Here is a 17,911-nt window from a genome sequence, read left to right as displayed (position 1 = left end):
TATATATACACACATGATACCTAAGTTTCAACACCGATGAATTATTAAAACAGGGAAAATTGTACTTCTAAAATATAAGTATATTTTACCTTATAAATTCAAATTATACATGCATTAATTTCTTTAATACCCACATATAGGTAATAAAGACGGAATAATCAAATATATACATTGTCCTAAATTTTTCGTGTGTACTTATTAGGAGGCCACACTTATTGTTGTAAGGCATAACTTAAAGAAAATTTAAAAAATATGGTATGAAAGTACATTAAAACAAACGAAGTAAGTTCTCAAACTAAGTGGTAACTTGTGCATTTAGTTACCAGTGTGTTACAAATCACATATGGACCGAATTGTCCCTGGTCTAAAATAAGGTTTCGAAACTCTTTTTTTTTTTTTGGGGTAATATGTTACATTTTAAAATCCAAGCAACTTTGCAAACATAAGTCAATAAAAAAATGGGAAGGAAAAAAAACTGAAGGTAATTTTTTTTTTTGAGAAACCGCCATTGCGGCGGGAGTTTGGCGAACACCTGTGTATAAATATATAAAGCATAAAATTATCATCCGTACAAACGAGATAACACCTAAATGGGGAGGGGGACTAGACCGAGACCTCCATAGAAGGCTAAGTGCAGGTGTAAACAAGTATACCGAAATAAATACGCAGATAAAACTAGAATCACTCCATGCAGAAGAATCAGAGTCCGCGGAGTAAAAATATATGGAGTGGGCCGAGAAAACCATCTCCTGAACCGGATACAAGTTATATCGTCCAAAGATCTATGAATTTGGTATAATCAAGTTTCCGAATCTGATTGATCAAATGCTTCAGATATTAATTATCAAATTGCAAACACAAAAAACATACGCAACTCTACAACAAATTTCTGCCATTTACTTGCAGCATATTCTATTTGAATAGAAGGTTTCAATGCCGAAAAAAAACTCAAGAGTTGCTTCTGATTCAGACAACAAATGTGAAAAAGTTGACCTTCATTCATGACCAAAATGTCAATTTTTTGTTCATCAACCCTTCAAATCACAGATCGGAGAAGCAAAAAAATTAATGATAAAAAAAATGTATGACTTGTAACTGATCTATATATAAAAAAAAAAAAAACACACACACAAGCATAGAGCCAAATATACCATTAGAAAGATGAAAATGTAACACCTTCACCGTCATGATAAACTTCAGCAAAACAGACATCTTTTATTTTTTCATATGATCCCGATATGTTACACAAGTAAATAACACACAAGCTACAAAGACCAAAGCTTATAGCTTACAAAGTTAGTTGATAAATTGATAATCAGTAGGCCTTCAAATCTTGTTGGGAGTCCAAAGATAGAAGTCTCAGGATAATAACTTCAGTATAAAATCACAACTATACATAAGGAGCAGATAAAATTACACAACAGAAAACAAACATTAAAATGCGGCCAAGCCCAAAAGAACTTTCAAATATATCTGGGCAGCACCTCGGTACTCTTAAAGACAGGAAAACTCCATATCAACTTCCACCACCATTTCCCCCACGATAATCACCACGACGATCACTTGAAGATGGTGGACCTCTACCATCATGTTGAAGCTCAACCTAAATTGAGTGGTAAAACACCTTTAGGTTAAAAAATGGGGATGATCCGAACATTCGGACAACATTGGCAGAGCATTTGTCTAAGGAGTAACCAAGATGATGGGAGCTCTGAAGTAATCAAAGCTCTTGAACCGAGGTCGGGTGAAAACCCTTATAAGCTTGACGTAACCAAGGCGACTGTGAGGTCTGACGTAATTAGAGGTCCTGAGCTGAGTTCGGGTGAAAACCCCTCTATGCCTAGCGTGACCAAGGCGATGTGAGCTCTGACGCGATCAGAGCTCTTGAGCTGAATTCAGGTGACAACCAATATAAGCCTAGCATAACCGAGGCGATGTGAGCTCAGACGTAATCAGAGCTCCTGAGCCGAGGTCGGGTGAAAACTTTTATAAGCTTGGCGTAACTAAGATGATGTGAGCTCTGACGTTATTAAAGCTCCTGAGCTGAGGTCAGGTGAAAGCCCTTATAAGCCTGACGTGATCAATGCGATTTGAGGTCTAACGTAATCAGAGCTCCTGAGATGAGGTCGGGTGAAAACCCATATAAGCCTGGCGTGACCAAGGCCATGTGAGTTCTAACGTGATCAGAGCTCTTGAGCTAAGTTCGGGTGAAAACTCTTATAAGCTTGGCGTAACCAAGGCGATGTGAGGTCTGACGTAATCAGAGATCCTGAGTTGAGGTCGGGTGAAAACCCCTGTAAGCCTTGTTTGTGTTTCCATATTTCGAAGGTCCGATCCGAGCTCCCCAAGTGAAGATCCGAGCTCCCAGCTACCATCCCGAATTTCAGCAACATCAATGCATTACAATGTAAAAATTTATCGTATCATGGAAAACAACAATGCATAAGTGTGATAAGTAAATCGACAAAGAAATAAAAAGGACGAGGATCATAAACTCATGTCCAACATGCGACCATGCTGCAGGCGAAGATTATGTAACGACAAAGTAATGATATTAAGTGCGAAATTCAGAAAACAAATAATATTTAATCACACAACCATGTTAAGACCAACAAATAGAAAATAAACATAAATTATGAACTATGAAGTCACATACTACATATGGGCATCTCAAAAAATATTTTCTCAAACCACAAGAAATTTCACATAATGAAGATGATGTTGAAGATCGTTTTTTACCTTCATGACCACTAACCCTCAACCACTAAATATCTCATCACAAAAGGAAGATGAGAAACGATAAACAATTCCACATGAACAAGCAAGTGAAGTACATAGGAATATTGCGGTAAAAAGAATATCTGAGAGGTATTATTGCTGAAGGATCTAAATAAATCAAAGTTCAAAAAATTTTCCGACAAAGATACTTCACAGATGAATGTGGGGAGTTCGCTAATGGGGTGATGGTTTTGCGAACTAGACGTCATAAAGAGTTCAAAATTATACTCAAAAGATTTTGATTACTCTGGCCTTTTCCATTTTTTCTTCCACGAAATCTAAATCCATGGCCTGGAGGTTATTATTGTCTGAGCCATACCCCATAATCCGAGCACGTTCTTGTCCAATCTCAGTGGCTAGTACTGCCTCCGTTCCACGCACCATGTTGTAGGGTGTTTCTTTTGTAACAGTCCGGGCTGTGGTTCGGTACGACCAGAGTACACTCGGGAGCTCATCTGCCACACTGCCTTGAGCCTCCCCTAGCCGAGCCTTCAGCGCCTGTACTATTGACATGTTGGTACCTCAACTTGTTCATTGCCTTGGGGGTAGGCTACGGAGGTGAATAGCTCTTGGATCTTCATCTCTTCACACCAGGCCCTAACTTTCGATCCGCAGAACTGTCTTCCATTGTCAGAAATGAGTCTTCGAGGTATTCCAAATCGGCATACGATATTTTTCCATAAGAATTTCGAGAATTCAATTTCTGTAATCCTTGCTAACGGCTCAGCCTCCAACCATTTGAAAAAGTAATCAATTGCGACCAACATGAACCTCCTTTAACCCGAGCCCGTTGGGAAGGGCCCGACAATGTCCATGCTCCACAATTCGAATGGACATGATGCGACGACCGTCTTCATGAGTTATGCTGGCATTTTTTGCAGGTTATCGTGTTTCTGAAAGCTATGACAAGCTTTGACCAGGATGGAGACGTCTTTTTTCAAAGTCGGCCAAAAGAATCCGGCTAGTGATGTTTTACGGGCAAGGGCCATACTTCCTAGATGGTTTCCACAGCACCCCTCGTGTATTTCTCTGAGGACGTAATTAGCTTCTACTTCCCTAAGCACTTCTAGAGCGGGTAAGAGGAAGACCTCTTGGACAAGATGTCTCCGATCATTACAAATCGGAGAGCCCTTCTTTTAATTCTCCTCGTCTTTTTCTCTTCTCCCGGCAACCTTCCACGTTTCAGATATTGGTGGATATCGTATCTTCGGTCTCCTTCCGCCACCTCGGCGATTATGTGCCCACCGGGTCGGATTCGGCGGCCCGATCATGAGAGCTGGCCAGTCTGGCCAGCCGATCTGCTTTCTCATTATTCGACCTGGGGATCAATTCCAGAATGAGTTCGGAGAATCCTTCTTTGGCTTTATCAAACGCTTGAGTATATCTGACCATTGTATCATCCTTCGCGTCGAACTTCCCATTACTTTGTTGGATGGCCGTTGGGAATCCGAATATAAGATGGCTCGGGAAATTCCCAGATTGCGGGCTGCTTTGAGTTCTAACAAAAGTGATTCATACTTAGCTTCATTATTTAACGCTCTGAAATCCAACCTGACCGAAATTCCAGTCTCTTCTCCCCATGGAGAAATAATTACGATGTCGACTCCACTTCCTGTCTGTCAAGAGAATCCATCTACGAAAATCTTTCATTGTTTCTCTTGTTCTAGCTGTACCGTTTCTGGCAAAAAATCAATCAAGGCTTGCTCTTTTATTGTTGTTGGGGTTCATACTTGATGATATTCAATGAGCTCTGTTACCCACTTGATCAATCTTCCTGAGGCGCCTGGATGAGTGGCAATTCTGCCCAAGATACTGTTGGTTACGACTGTCATGGGATGCGATAAGAAATAAGGCCTTAATTTTCTTACCGTAACGACAGAGCCAGAGCTAGCTTCTCTTGAGTTGTGTAATTTAGCTCGGGCTATCTTAGGACATGACTGACAAAATAGACCGGCCAGTGGGTCGTTCCTTCTCTTCTGACCAGGACCGAGCTGGTGGTCCGGGGAGTAACTGACAAATAGACCAACAGCTCTTCACCTCAGACTGGTTTGTTGAGAACATGTAGCTCTTTCAAATATACATTCAATTCTTGGAAAGCCTCTTCACTTTGTTCATTTCATTCAAAAATTTTCTTCTTTCGGAGCATCTTAAAGAAAGGGAAGCTCCTATCCGCAGATCTAGCTATGAATCGTGCTAGGGCGGCTATCCTCCAAGTCGATCTTTGGACCTCTTCGAGAAAACGGGGGGAGCCCATGGTGGATAGGGCCTGAACTTTATGGGGTCGGCTTCAATCCCTCTCCTCGTAACAATGTAGCCCAAGAATTTTCCGGTCTGGACTCCTAGTGTGCATTTGCTTGGGTTAAGCTTGAGCCAGTAACCGCAAAGTGTCTAGAAAGTTTGTTCTAGGTCGGCTATATAGTGCTCGGCTACCCTTTTTTTGATGAGGATGTCCACGTATACTTCAATATTTTTCTCAATCTGCTCTTTGAACACCGGATCCATCAGTCTATGAATAGTAGCCCTGTGGACGTGACAAAACTCACTTTGTTCTGGTCTTCCATTGCAAGTGGAATTTGATGGCATCCTTGATAGGCGTCCAGGAAACTTAGTAATTCATGGCCTGCTGTGGAATCCACTAATTGATCTATCATAGGGCAGTAGATAACAAACTCTCCACACTCGTCTTCCGGGGTCACTTGGGTGGCGTCTTCTATCAAGTTCAAATGGTTGTACTCTCGGGATTCTGGTCGGCTTGGGTGCTCGGTTTTAGTGGCTTTCTGTTCAACCCGCATTTCTTCCACGTGACATTTCCGATATTTTCTGATCCCCTCTCACTTCCCCAACCTTATTGCCAACTGGGAAATTGATTTTCTGATGTAGAGATGAGACAACTGTTGAGAAAGCAATCATAGCTGGTCGGCCCAGGATGACATTATACGCAGATGGAGGGGGGGGGGGGGGGGGGGGGCATCCACAATTACGAAATTGATAATCCTGGTCTTCGTAGAGCTTTCCTGAGCGTGTGGGGAAAATTTACCATGCCTATCGGTCGAATGGCATGTTCAGTAAATCCGAACAGCGAAGTTCTATTTTCCGAACAGCGAAGTTCTATTTTCCCAAGTCTATCTGATCCATCGAGCTTCTGAAATCGACGAATATCCAAGCCACTTCATAATTAGCCATCATGGCTTGGATGACTAACGCATCATTGTGACGGCCGGACAATCCAGCCAAGTCCACTGGTCCGAACGATATAAGAGGCCTTGTCCTGGAGTTTTGTCCCAGTGATTTCCATATTTGTCAACCTTTCTACTATTTGTCTTTCTGGCTCGGTTAGAGCCCCCATCAGTGGGTTCCCTTGATATCATGTTTATGACTCCTCGAGGGGGAGGACATTGTCTTTGGTTAGGCAACGGCTGATTTTGTTCCTGGGGAGGGTATTGTTCCCTTCGAGGTTCGCTTTCTCTTCTTTTGTCTCTGGGGTCGGGACCTTCCCTAGCCTTTTTTGGGGGTCGAATGGGTTAGAATGTCTTTCATTTGCGCGTATTGTTGAACGATGCATTCTATCTCATGATCCTGGGGCTTGCATTCGTCGGTGAGGTGCCTGTAGTCTTTGTGGAAGTCGCAATATATATGTCTGACCTGGGTCTCCAAGGCCCCTGATCACTTCCCCGGGGTCTCCAGATAAGGTGTTTGTTCTCAGTGGCGTCTTCTATCAAGTTCAAATGGTTGTACTCCCGGGATTGTGGTCGGCTTGGGTGCTCGATTTTAGTGGCCTTCTGTTCAACCCGTGTTTCTTCCACGTGACATTTCCGCGCTATTTTCTGATCCCCTCTCACTTCCCTTAGCTCATTGCCAACTAAGAACTTGACTTTCTGATGTAGAGCTGAGGCGACTGCTGAAAAAGCAATCATAGCAGGTCGGCCCAGGATGAAATTATACGCAGATGGGAGGCTTCCACAATTATGAAACTCATAATCCTGGTCTTCCTAGTGTGAGCTTCCCTGAGTGTGAGGGGAAAATTTATCATGCCTATCGGTCGAATGGCATGTCCAGTAAATCCGAACAACGAAGTTAGCACTAGCTCAACTTTATATTTCCCAAGTCTATCCGATCCATAGTTTCTTGGAAAAGCACGTTCACCGAGCTTCCGAAATCGACGCATATCTGAGCCACCTCATAATTAGCCATCATGGCTTGGATGACCAACGTATCATTGTGACGGTCGGACAATCCAGCCAAGTCCTCTAGGTCCGAACGATATAAGAGGCCTTGTCCGGAATTTTGTCCCAGTGATTGCCATATTTGTTAACCTTCTACTATTTGTCTTTCTGGCTCGGTTAGAGTCTCCATCAGTGGGTCCCCTTGATATCATGTTTATGACTCCCCGAGGGGGAGGACGCTGTCTTTGGTTAGGCCAGGGCTGATTTTGTTCCTGGGGAGGTATTGTTCCCTTCGAGGTTCGCTTTCTATTCTTTTTTCTCTGGGGTTGGGACCTTCTCTAGCCCTTTTAAGGGGTCGGTAGTCCAAACTCTTGATGGGTTAGAATGTCTTTCATTTGCGCGTCTTGTTGAACGATGCATTCTATCTCATGATACTCGTGCGTGCATTCCTAAGTGGCGTGCCCGTAGTCTTTGTGGAAGTCCCAATATCTGTCTGACCTGGGTCTCCGAGGCCCCTGATCACTTCCCCGGGGTCTCTGTATAAGGTGTTTGTTCTCACATATTTGGAGGGATCTGAGCTTACTAACCTTGATCGGGGTGTATGCGGCGAACTGACCCAGAGGCTCCAAAATTAGATTGGCCCGGGCAAGCTGGACTTCATCTAGATTGACATACTTTTCTGCCCAGGCTAGAAGTTCATCATAAGTTCGCCGACTTTTTTATCAGTGATTTGAGAAAATCCTCCGTGGTGAGTCCTTGGATGAACGCGCCGATCAATAGGTCGGACGTGGCAGAGGGAATTTCAATGACCACGATGCTGAACCTTCGCATATATGCTCGCAAGATTTCGTGTTCCTGCTGTCTCATAGCAAAGAGACTGAAAGAAGTGATGAGATGTTTTTTGCTACTGGCGAATTGATGGAGAAAAGTTCGGACGAAGTACTGGAACGTTTTGATTTACCCGGGCCGAAGCAGATTAAACCACTGCTGCCCGACCCTATTAGAGTTGTAAGGAAAACCCGACACTTGATAGGGTCCGAATAAAAATGCAAGAGCGCGGCAATTTCGAACCGCTCCAGATGGTCTTCGAGGTCTCCCTTCCCGTCGTATTCTGCGATATTCGGGAATTTGAAGTTTTTAGTGAGTTCTTTGGCTAGTATCTCAACATTAATGGTATGGCTCGAGTTGGGGGAAGGAGATTCACATCCCGTTTGTCCTTCAATTGCTCAACCTCCTCTATCAGCTTCTTCATCTCGGCGAGTTGTGTTTCTTGATCAGAGGGTGGTGGGGGCGGACCCCCTCCTTCGCTCCGGGCCAACACTTGGTGTCAGCTTGGCTACAGTGAAGCTCTGGTTACCATTATGATTTCTGTTTTCCTCGCTTCCATTGGCGATGTCTTTAGTATTCACCACCTTATCTATTTTCCTTCAATTTCCCACAGACCGCATCAATTGATGATACCAAAATTTTACATTGGGTTCGGTCTGGAGAGCGGGTCTTCAAATCTTTCTAGCTGATTGGGCTGGTCGGATCTCTAGGTTCTGCACAGAAAAAAACAGGATTAGGGGGCGCATGAGAGTTTTCCAGTGTGACCCCTCCGTTTCTTAACCCATGTATCGACATCCCTTTCAGAGCACAATTCACATTATCCACAAAGCCCTCCACGACTTTGCTTAATGAAAATGATCGAGTAAACCTGGACTGTGAAAAAAAAATAAAGCCACAGAATAATTGAACCCATAAAAAAGTCTGAAAAACCAATGAGACGGAGGCAAAGAGTTACATGTACAATGTTTAATCATACCTTCTAAAATACAAATTCACCCTCTGACTTGAAATATCAGCAGGAAGGTTGCCAACGTAAATCATTCGAGAGTGCCAACCAATCTTTCTTGGTCCTCCATGGAGGACATCAAAACAAATACTGCAGGTAAAAATTAATCATAAGAAGAGTTCTAAAAAAAATTTAAATATGTGAATGTTAATCTTACAACAATTACTTATTAAAATTACTAACTAGCAGAGAATCTTGCAAAACAAAATAGTTCCTCCTACAGCAAAAAAATCCCTCGGGGAAGGAAACTGTTAGAAGAACTATTTTGCAAAAACCAAGATCTCGCGTCAAATTTTAGGCAACTTCGTCTTAGGATGTTTACTATCCAACTCTCCTTCTCCACCAATTCTAGAGACGATAAAAATAAGGAAGAGATAGATCAGTTATCTTCATAAATCTCCAAAATTAGAGAAACTTCTGTCTCGCTCAATCTCTTCGTGATCAAACCATCAAACTTAGCAGGTAACCTTCTTGTCAAGGCTTGTGCCGAGCTTCTCAAAAAGGTTGATTTCCGGCTTAACTTCAAAATTTAAAATCTCGAGGTCGGTGATGCAAGTTGATAATACCAATATACTAAGAACTGCCACGTAAAATTAGAATCATAGAGGATGATGCTATCAATTGGAAATTACATTAAAATGACATATCATGCATGTCACATCAAGTAAGAGAAATCATGTTCTCGTATTTTTGGTGTAGTCCACATAAATGATATGATAATCAATGAAAAAAGTTGCAAGATGTTGGTAAGTTTTAAAACACATGAAAAAAATTCTAATACAATACAAAAATCTTAAGTTTTCTTTATTTATAGAAGTCGTTAAATTTTCAAATCGTAATGTTCAACACTTGGTGTCAGCTTGGCTACAGTGAAGCTCTGGTTACCATTATGATTTCTGTTTTCCTCGCTTCCGGGCTGGTCGGATCTCTAGGTTCTGCACAGAAAAAAACAGGATTAGGGGGCGCATGAGAGTTTTCCAGTGTGACCCCTCCGTTTCTTAACCCATGTATCGACATCCCTTTCAGAGCACAATTCACATTATCCACAAAGCCCTCCACGACTTTGCTTAATGAAAATGATCGAGTAAACCTGGACTGTGAAAAAAAAATAAAGCCACAGAATAATTGAACCCATAAAAAAGTCTGAAAAACCAATGAGACGGAGGCAAAGAGTTACATGTACAATGTTTAATCATACCTTCTAAAATACAAATTCACCCTCTGACTTGAAATATCAGCAGGAAGGTTGCCAACGTAAATCATTCGAGAATGCCAACCAATCTTTCTTGGTCCTCCATGGAGGACATCAAAACAAATACTGCAGGTAAAAATTAATCATAAGAAGAGTTATAAAAAAAATTTAAATATGTGAATGTTAATCTTACAACGATTACTTATTAAAATTACTAACTAGCAGAGAATCTTGCAAAAACAAAATAGTTCCTCTTACAGCAAAAAAAATCCCTCGGGGATGGAAACTGTTAGAAGAACTATTTTGCAAAAACCAAGATCTCGCACCAAATTTGAGGTAACTTGGTCTAAGGATGTTTACTATCCAACTTTCCATCTCCACCAATTCTAGAGACGATAACAATAAGGAAGAGATAGATCACTTATCTTCGTATATCTCCAAAATTAGATAAACTTCTGTCTCGCTCAATCTCTTCGTGATCAAACCATCAAACTTAGCAGGTAACCTTCTCGTCAAGGCAAAAGTTTAAAATCTCGTCAAGGCATGTGCCAAGCTTCTCAAAAAGGTTCATTTCCGGCTTAACTTCAAAATTCAAAATCTCGAGGTCAGTGATGCAAGTTTATAATACCAATAAACTAAGAACTGCCACGCAAAATTAGAATCATAGAGGATGATGCTATCAATTGGAAATTACATTAAAATGACATATCATGCATGTCACATCAAGTAAGAGAAATCATGTTCTCGTATTTTTGGTGTAGTCCACATAAATGATATGATAATCAATGAAAAAAGTTGCAAGATGTTGGTAAGTTTTAAAACACATGAAAAAAATTCTAATACAATACAAAAATCTTAAGTTTTCTTTATTTATAGAAGTCGTTAAATTTTCAAATCGTAATGTTCAATAATAGCTCCAATATGAAGTACCTCAAGAGAAAATCCAGAATACCTTGAATTGTGTCCCTTTTACTATTGAGATCTTTCTTGGCACAACCTCTCACTAGATTAAGAATTTTATTTATTTACCCATGTATCGACATCCGTTATCGAGCACAATTCACATTATCCACAAAGCCATGCACGACTTTGTTTAATGAAAATGATCGAGTAAACCTGGACTCTGAAACAAAAAAATAAAGCCACGGAATAATTGAACCCCTAAACAAGTCTGAAAAACCAATGATACGAAGGCAAAGAGTTACATTTACAATGTTTAATCATACCTTCTAAAATACGAATTCACCCTCTGACTTGAAATATCAACAGGAAGGTTGCCAACGTAAATCATTCGAGAGTGCCAACCAATCGTTCTTGGTCCTCATGGAAGACATCAAAGCAAATACTGCAGGTAAAAATTAATCATAAGAAGAGTTATAAAAAAAATTTAAATATGTGAATGTTAATCTTAAAACGATTACTTATTAAAATTACTAACTAGCAGAGAATCTTGCAAAACAAAATAGTTCCTCTTACAGCAAAAAAATCCCTCGGGGATGGAAACTGTTAGAAGAACTATTTTGCAAAAACCAAGATCTCGCACCAAATTTGAGGTAACTTGGTCTGAGGATGTTTACTATCCAACTTTCCATCTCCACCAATTCTAGAGACGATAACAATAAGGAAGAGATAGATCACTTATCTTCATATATCTCCAAAATTAGATAAACTTCTGTCTCGCTCAATCTCTTCGTGATCAAACCATCAAACTTAGCAGGTAACCTTCTCGTCAAGGCAAAAGTTTAAAATCTCGTCAAGGCATGTGCCAAGCTTCTCAAAAAGGTTCATTTCCGGCTTAACTTCAAAATTTAAAATCTCAAGGTCAGTGATGCAAGTTTATAATACCAATAAACTAAGAACTGCCACGCAAAATTAAAATCATAGAGGATGATGCTATCAATTGGAAATTACATTAAAATGACAAATCATGAGTGTCACATCAAGTAAGAGAAATCATCTTCTCGTATTTTTGATGTAGTCCACATAAATGATATGATAATCAATGAAAGAAGTTGCTAGATGTTGATAAGTTTTAAAACACATGAAGAAATTTCTAATACAACACAAAAATCTTAAGTTTTCTTTATTTATAGAAGTTGATAAGTTTTCAAATCGTAATGTTCAAATATAGCTCCAATAAGAAGTACCTCAAAAAAAAACCAAGAATACCTTGAATTGTGTCCCTCTTACTGTTGAGATCTTTCTTGGCACAACCTCTCACTTGATTAAGAATTTTATTGCGCAATGCACATTATCCACAAAGCCCTCCACGACTTTGCTTAATGAAAATGATAGAGTAAACATGGACTGTGAAACAAAAAAATAAAGCCACGGAACAATTGTACTCATAAACAAGTCTGAAAAACAAATGATACAGAGGCAAAGAGTTACATGTACAATGTTTATTCATACCTTCTAAAATACGAATTCACCCTCTGACTTGAAATATCAATAGGAAGGTTGCCAACGTAAATCATTCGAAAGTGCCGACCAATCTTTTTTGGTCCTCATGGAAGACATCAAAGCAAATACTGCAGGTAAAAATTAATCATAAGAAGAGTTCTAAAAAAAATTTAAATATGTGAATTTTAATCTTACAACAGTTACTTATTAAAATTACTAACTATCAGAGAACCTTGCAAAACAAAATAGTTCCTCTAACAGCAAAAAAATCCCTCGGGGATGGAAACTCTTAGAAGAACTATTTTGCAAAAACCGAGATCTCGCGTCAAATTTTAGGTAACTTGGTCTTAGGATGTTTACTATCCAACTTTCCTTCTCCACCAATTCTAGAGACGATAAAAATAAGGAAGAGATAGATCAGTTATCTTCATAAATCTCCAAAATTAGAGAAACTTCTGTCTCGCTCAATCTCTTCGTGATCAAACCATCAAACTTAGCAGGTAACCTTCTTGTCAAGGCTTGTGCCGAGCTTCTAAAAAAGGTTGATTTCCGGCTTAACTTCAAAATTTAAAATCTCGAGGTCGGTGATGCAAGTTGATAATACCAATATACTAAGAACTGCCACGTAAAATTAGAATCATAGAGGATGATGCTATCAATTGGAAATTACATTAAAATGACATATCATGCATGTCACATCAAGTAAGAGAAATCATGTTCTCGTATTTTTGGTGTAGTCCACATAAATGATTTGATAATCAATGAAAAAAGTTGCAAGATGTTGGTAAGTTTTAAAACACATGAAAAAAATTCTAATACAATACAAAAATCTTAAGTTTTCTTTATTTATAGAAGTTAAATTTTCAAATCGTAATGTTCAATAATAGCTCCAATATGAAGTACCTCAAGAGAAAATCCAGAATACCTTGAATTGTGTCCCTTTTACTGTTGAGATCTTTCTTGGCACAACCTCTCACTAGATTAAGAATTTTATTTATTTACCCATGTATCGACATCCGTTATCGAGCACAATTCACATTATCCACAAAGCCATGCACGACTTTGTTTAATGAAAATGATCGAGTAAACCTGGACTCTGAAACAAAAAAATAAAGCCACGGAATAATTGAACCCCTAAACAAGTCTGAAAAACCAATGATACAGAAGCAAAGAGTTACATTTACAATGTTTAATCATACCTTCTAAAATACGAATTCACCCTCTGACTTGTAATATCAACAGGAAGGTTGTCAACGTACATCATTCGAGAGTGCCAACCAATCGTTCTTGGTCCTCATGGAATACATCAAAGCAAATACTGCAGGTAAAAATTAATCATAAGAAGAGTTATAAAAAAAATTTAAATATGTGAATGTTAATCTTAAAACGATTACTTATTAAAATTACTAACTAGCAGAGAATCTTGCAAAAACAAAATAGTTCCTCTTACAGCAAAAAAATCCCTCGGGGATGGAAACTGTTAGAAGAACTATTTTGCAAAAACCAAGATCTCGCACCAAATTTGAGGTAACTTGGTCTGAGGATGTTTACTATCCAACTTTCCATCTCCACCAATTCTAGAGACGATAACAATAAGGAAGAGATAGATCACTTATCTTCATATATCTCCAAAATTAGATAAACTTCTGTCTCGCTCAATCTCTTCGTGATCAAACCATCAAACTTAGCAGGTAACCTTCTCGTCAAGGCAAAAGTTTAAAATCTCGTCAAGGCATGTGCCAAGCTTCTCAAAAAGGTTCATTTCCGGCTTAACTTCAAAATTTAAAATCTCGAGGTCAGTGATGCAAGTTTATAATACCAATAAACTAAGAACTGCCACGCAAAATTAAAATCATAGAGGATGATGCTATCAATTGGAAATTACATTAAAATGACAAATCATGAGTGTCACATCAAGTAAGAGAAATCATCTTCTCGTATTTTTGATGTAGTCCACATAAATGATATGATAATCAATGAAAGAAGTTGCTAGATGTTGATAAGTTTTAAAACACATGAAGAAATTTCTAATACAACACAAAAATCTTAAGTTTTCTTTATTTATAGAAGTTGATAAGTTTTCAAATCGTAATGTTCAAATATAGCTCCAATAAGAAGTACCTCAAGAAAAAATCAAGAATACCTTGAATTGTGTCCCTCTTACTGTTGAGATCTTTCTTGGCACAACCTCTCACTTGATTAAGAATTTTATTGCGCAATGCACATTATCCACAAAGCCCTCCACGACTTTGCTTAATGAAAATGATAGAGTAAACATGGACTGTGAAACAAAAAAATAAAGCCACGGAATAATTGTACTCATAAACAAGTCTGAAAAACAAATGATACAGAGGCAAAGAGTTACATGTACAATGTTTAATCATACCTTCTAAAATACGAATTCACCCTCTGACTTGAAATATCAACAGGAAGGTTGCCAACGTAAATCATTCGAGAGTGCCGACCAATCTTTTTGGTCCTCATGGAAGACATCAAAGCAAATACTGCAGGTAAAAATTAATCATAAGAAGAGTTCTAAAAAAAATTTAAATATGTGAATTTTAATCTTACAACAGTTACTTATTAAAATTACTAACTAGCAGAGAACCTTGCAAAACAAAATAGTTCCTCTAACAGCAAAAAAATCCCTCGGGGATGGAAACTCTTAGAAGAACTATTTTGCAAAAACCGAGATCTCGCGTCAAATTTTAGGTAACTTGGTCTTAGGATGTTTACTATCCAACTTTCCTTCTCCACCAATTTTAGAGACGATAAAAATAAAGAAGAGATAGATCACTTATCTTCATATATCTCCAAAATTAGATAAACTTCTGTCTCGCTCAATCTCTTCGTGATCAAACCATCAAACTTAGCAGGTAACCTTCTCGTCAAGGCCTGTGCCAAGCTTCTCAAAAAGGTTCATTTCCGGCTTAACTTCAAAATTTAAAATCTCGAGGTCAGCGATGCAAGTTTATAATACCAACAAAGTAAGAACTGCCACGCAAAATTAGAATCATAGAGGATGATGCAATCAATTGGAAATTACATTAAAATGACAAATCATGCATGTCACATCAAGTAAAAGAAATCATGTCCTCGTATTTTTGTGTAGTCCACATAAATGATGTGATAATCAATGAAAGAAGTTGCTAGATGTTGATAAGTTTTAAAACACATGAAGAAATTTCTAATACAACACAAAAATCTTATGTTTTATTTATTTATAGAAGTTGATAAGTTTTCAAATCGTAATGTTCAACAATAGCTTCAATATGAAGTACCTCAAGAAAGAATCCATAATACCTTGAATTGTGTCTCTCTTACTGTTGAGATCTTTCTTGGCACAACCTCTCACTTGATTAAGAATTTTATTTCTTTACCCATGTATCGACATCCGTTATCGAGCACAATTCACATTATCCACGAAGCCCTCCACGACTTTGTTTAATGAAAATGATCGAGTAAACCTGGACTGCGAAACAAAAAAATAAAGCCACGGAATAATTTAACCCATAAACAAGTCTGAAAAACCAATAATACGGAGGCAAAGAGTCACATGTACAATGTTTAATCATATCTTCTGAAATATGAATTCACCCTCTGACTTGAAATATCAACAGGAAGGTTGCCAACGTAAATCATTCGAGAGTGCCAACCAATCGTTCTTGGTCCTCATGGAGGACATCAAAGCAAATACTGCAGGTAAAAATTAATCATAAGAAGAGTTATAAAAAAAATTTAAATATGTGAATGTTAATCTTACAACGATTACTTATTAAAATTACTAACTAGCAGAGAATCTTGCAAAAACAAAATAGTTCCTCTTACAGCAAAAAAATCCCTCGGGGATGGAAACTGTTAGAAGAACTATTTTGCAAAAACCAAGATCTCGCACCAAATTTGAGGTAACTTGGTCTAAGGATGTTTACTATCCAACTTTCCATCTCCACCAATTCTAGAGACGATAACAATAAGGAAGAGATAGATCACTTATCTTCGTATATCTCCAAAATTAGATAAACTTCTGTCTCGCTCAATCTCTTCGTGATCAAACCATCAAACTTAGCAGGTAACCTTCTCGTCAAGGCAAAAGTTTAAAATCTCGTCAAGGCATGTGCCAAGCTTCTCAAAAAGGTTCATTTCCGGCTTAACTTCAAAATTTAAAATCTCGAGGTCAGTGATGCAAGTTTATAATACCAATAAACTAAGAACTGCCACGCAAAATTAAAATCATAGAGGATGATGCTATCAATTGGAAATTACATTAAAATGACAAATCATGAGTGTCACATCAAGTAAGAGAAATCATCTTCTCGTATTTTTGATGTAGTCCACATAAATGATATGATAATCAATGAAAGAAGTTGCTAGATGTTGATAAGTTTTAAAACACATGAAGAAATTTCTAATACAACACAAAAATCTTAAGTTTTCTTTATTTATAGAAGTTGATAAGTTTTCAAATCGTAATGTTCAAATATAGCTCCAATAAGAAGTACCTCAAGAAAAAATCAAGAATACCTTGAATTGTGTCCCTCTTACTGTTGAGATCTTTCTTGGCACAACCTCTCACTTGATTAAGAATTTTATTGCGCAATGCACATTATCCACAAAGCCCTCCACGACTTTGCTTAATGAAAATGATAGAGTAAACATGGACTGTGAAACAAAAAAATAAAGCCACGGAATAATTGTACTCATAAACAAGTCTGAAAAACAAATGATACAGAGGCAAAGAGTTACATGTACAATGTTTAATCATACCTTCTAAAATACGAATTCACCCTCTGACTTGAAATATCAACAGGAAGGTTGCCAACGTAAATCATTCGAGAGTGCCGACCAATCTTTTTTGGTCCTCATGGAAGACATCAAAGCAAATACTGCAGGTAAAAATTAATCATAAGAAGAGTTCTAAAAAAAATTTAAATATGTGAATTTTAATCTTACAACAGTTACTTATTAAAATTACTAACTAGCAGAGAACCTTGCAAAACAAAATAGTTCCTCTAACAGCAAAAAAATCCCTCGGGGATGGAAACTCTTAGAAGAACTATTTTGCAAAAACCGAGATCTCGCGTCAAATTTTAGGTAACTTGGTCTTAGGATGTTTACTATCCAACTTTCCTTCTCCACCAATTTTAGAGACGATAAAAATAAAGAAGAGATAGATCACTTATCTTCATATATCTCCAAAATTAGATAAACTTCTGTCTCGCTCAATCTCTTCGTGATCAAACCATCAAACTTAGCAGGTAACCTTCTCGTCAAGGCCTGTGCCAAGCTTCTCAAAAAGGTTCATTTCCGGCTTAACTTCAAAATTTAAAATCTCGAGGTCAGCGATGCAAGTTTATAATACCAACAAAGTAAGAACTGCCACGCAAAATTAGAATCATAGAGGATGATGCAATCAATTGGAAATTACATTAAAATGACAAATCATGCATGTCACATCAAGTAAAAGAAATCATGTCCTCGTATTTTTTGTGTAGTCCACATAAATGATGTGATAATCAATGAAAGAAGTTGCTAGATGTTGAT

The 17,911-nt window shown here is 38.3% G+C and overlaps 1 long non-coding RNA gene across 1 annotated transcript; it reads right to left on the bottom strand.

The window, feature by feature from the left end:
* Positions 1 to 641: 641 nt before the first annotated feature.
* Positions 642 to 13,733, bottom strand: LOC142505348 (uncharacterized). Its single transcript, XR_012804408.1, has 11 exons — positions 13,570 to 13,733; positions 13,296 to 13,466; positions 12,380 to 12,498; positions 12,137 to 12,274; positions 11,194 to 11,312; positions 10,920 to 11,090; positions 9,974 to 10,093; positions 9,661 to 9,870; positions 8,746 to 8,865; positions 1,152 to 8,642; positions 642 to 1,034 (listed from the first exon to the last, which is right to left on the bottom strand). It is a non-coding gene; the product is annotated as an uncharacterized LOC142505348 (long non-coding RNA).
* Positions 13,734 to 17,911: the final 4,178 nt, after the last annotated feature.

The sequence above is a fragment of the Primulina tabacum genome, chromosome 10, assembly GCF_025594145.1.
Source record: "Primulina tabacum isolate GXHZ01 chromosome 10, ASM2559414v2, whole genome shotgun sequence".
Classification (NCBI taxonomy): Eukaryota; Viridiplantae; Streptophyta; class Magnoliopsida; order Lamiales; family Gesneriaceae; genus Primulina; species Primulina tabacum.
Note: the sequence above shows the minus strand (reverse complement) of the source record. Positions and strands in the feature narration are given on the sequence as shown.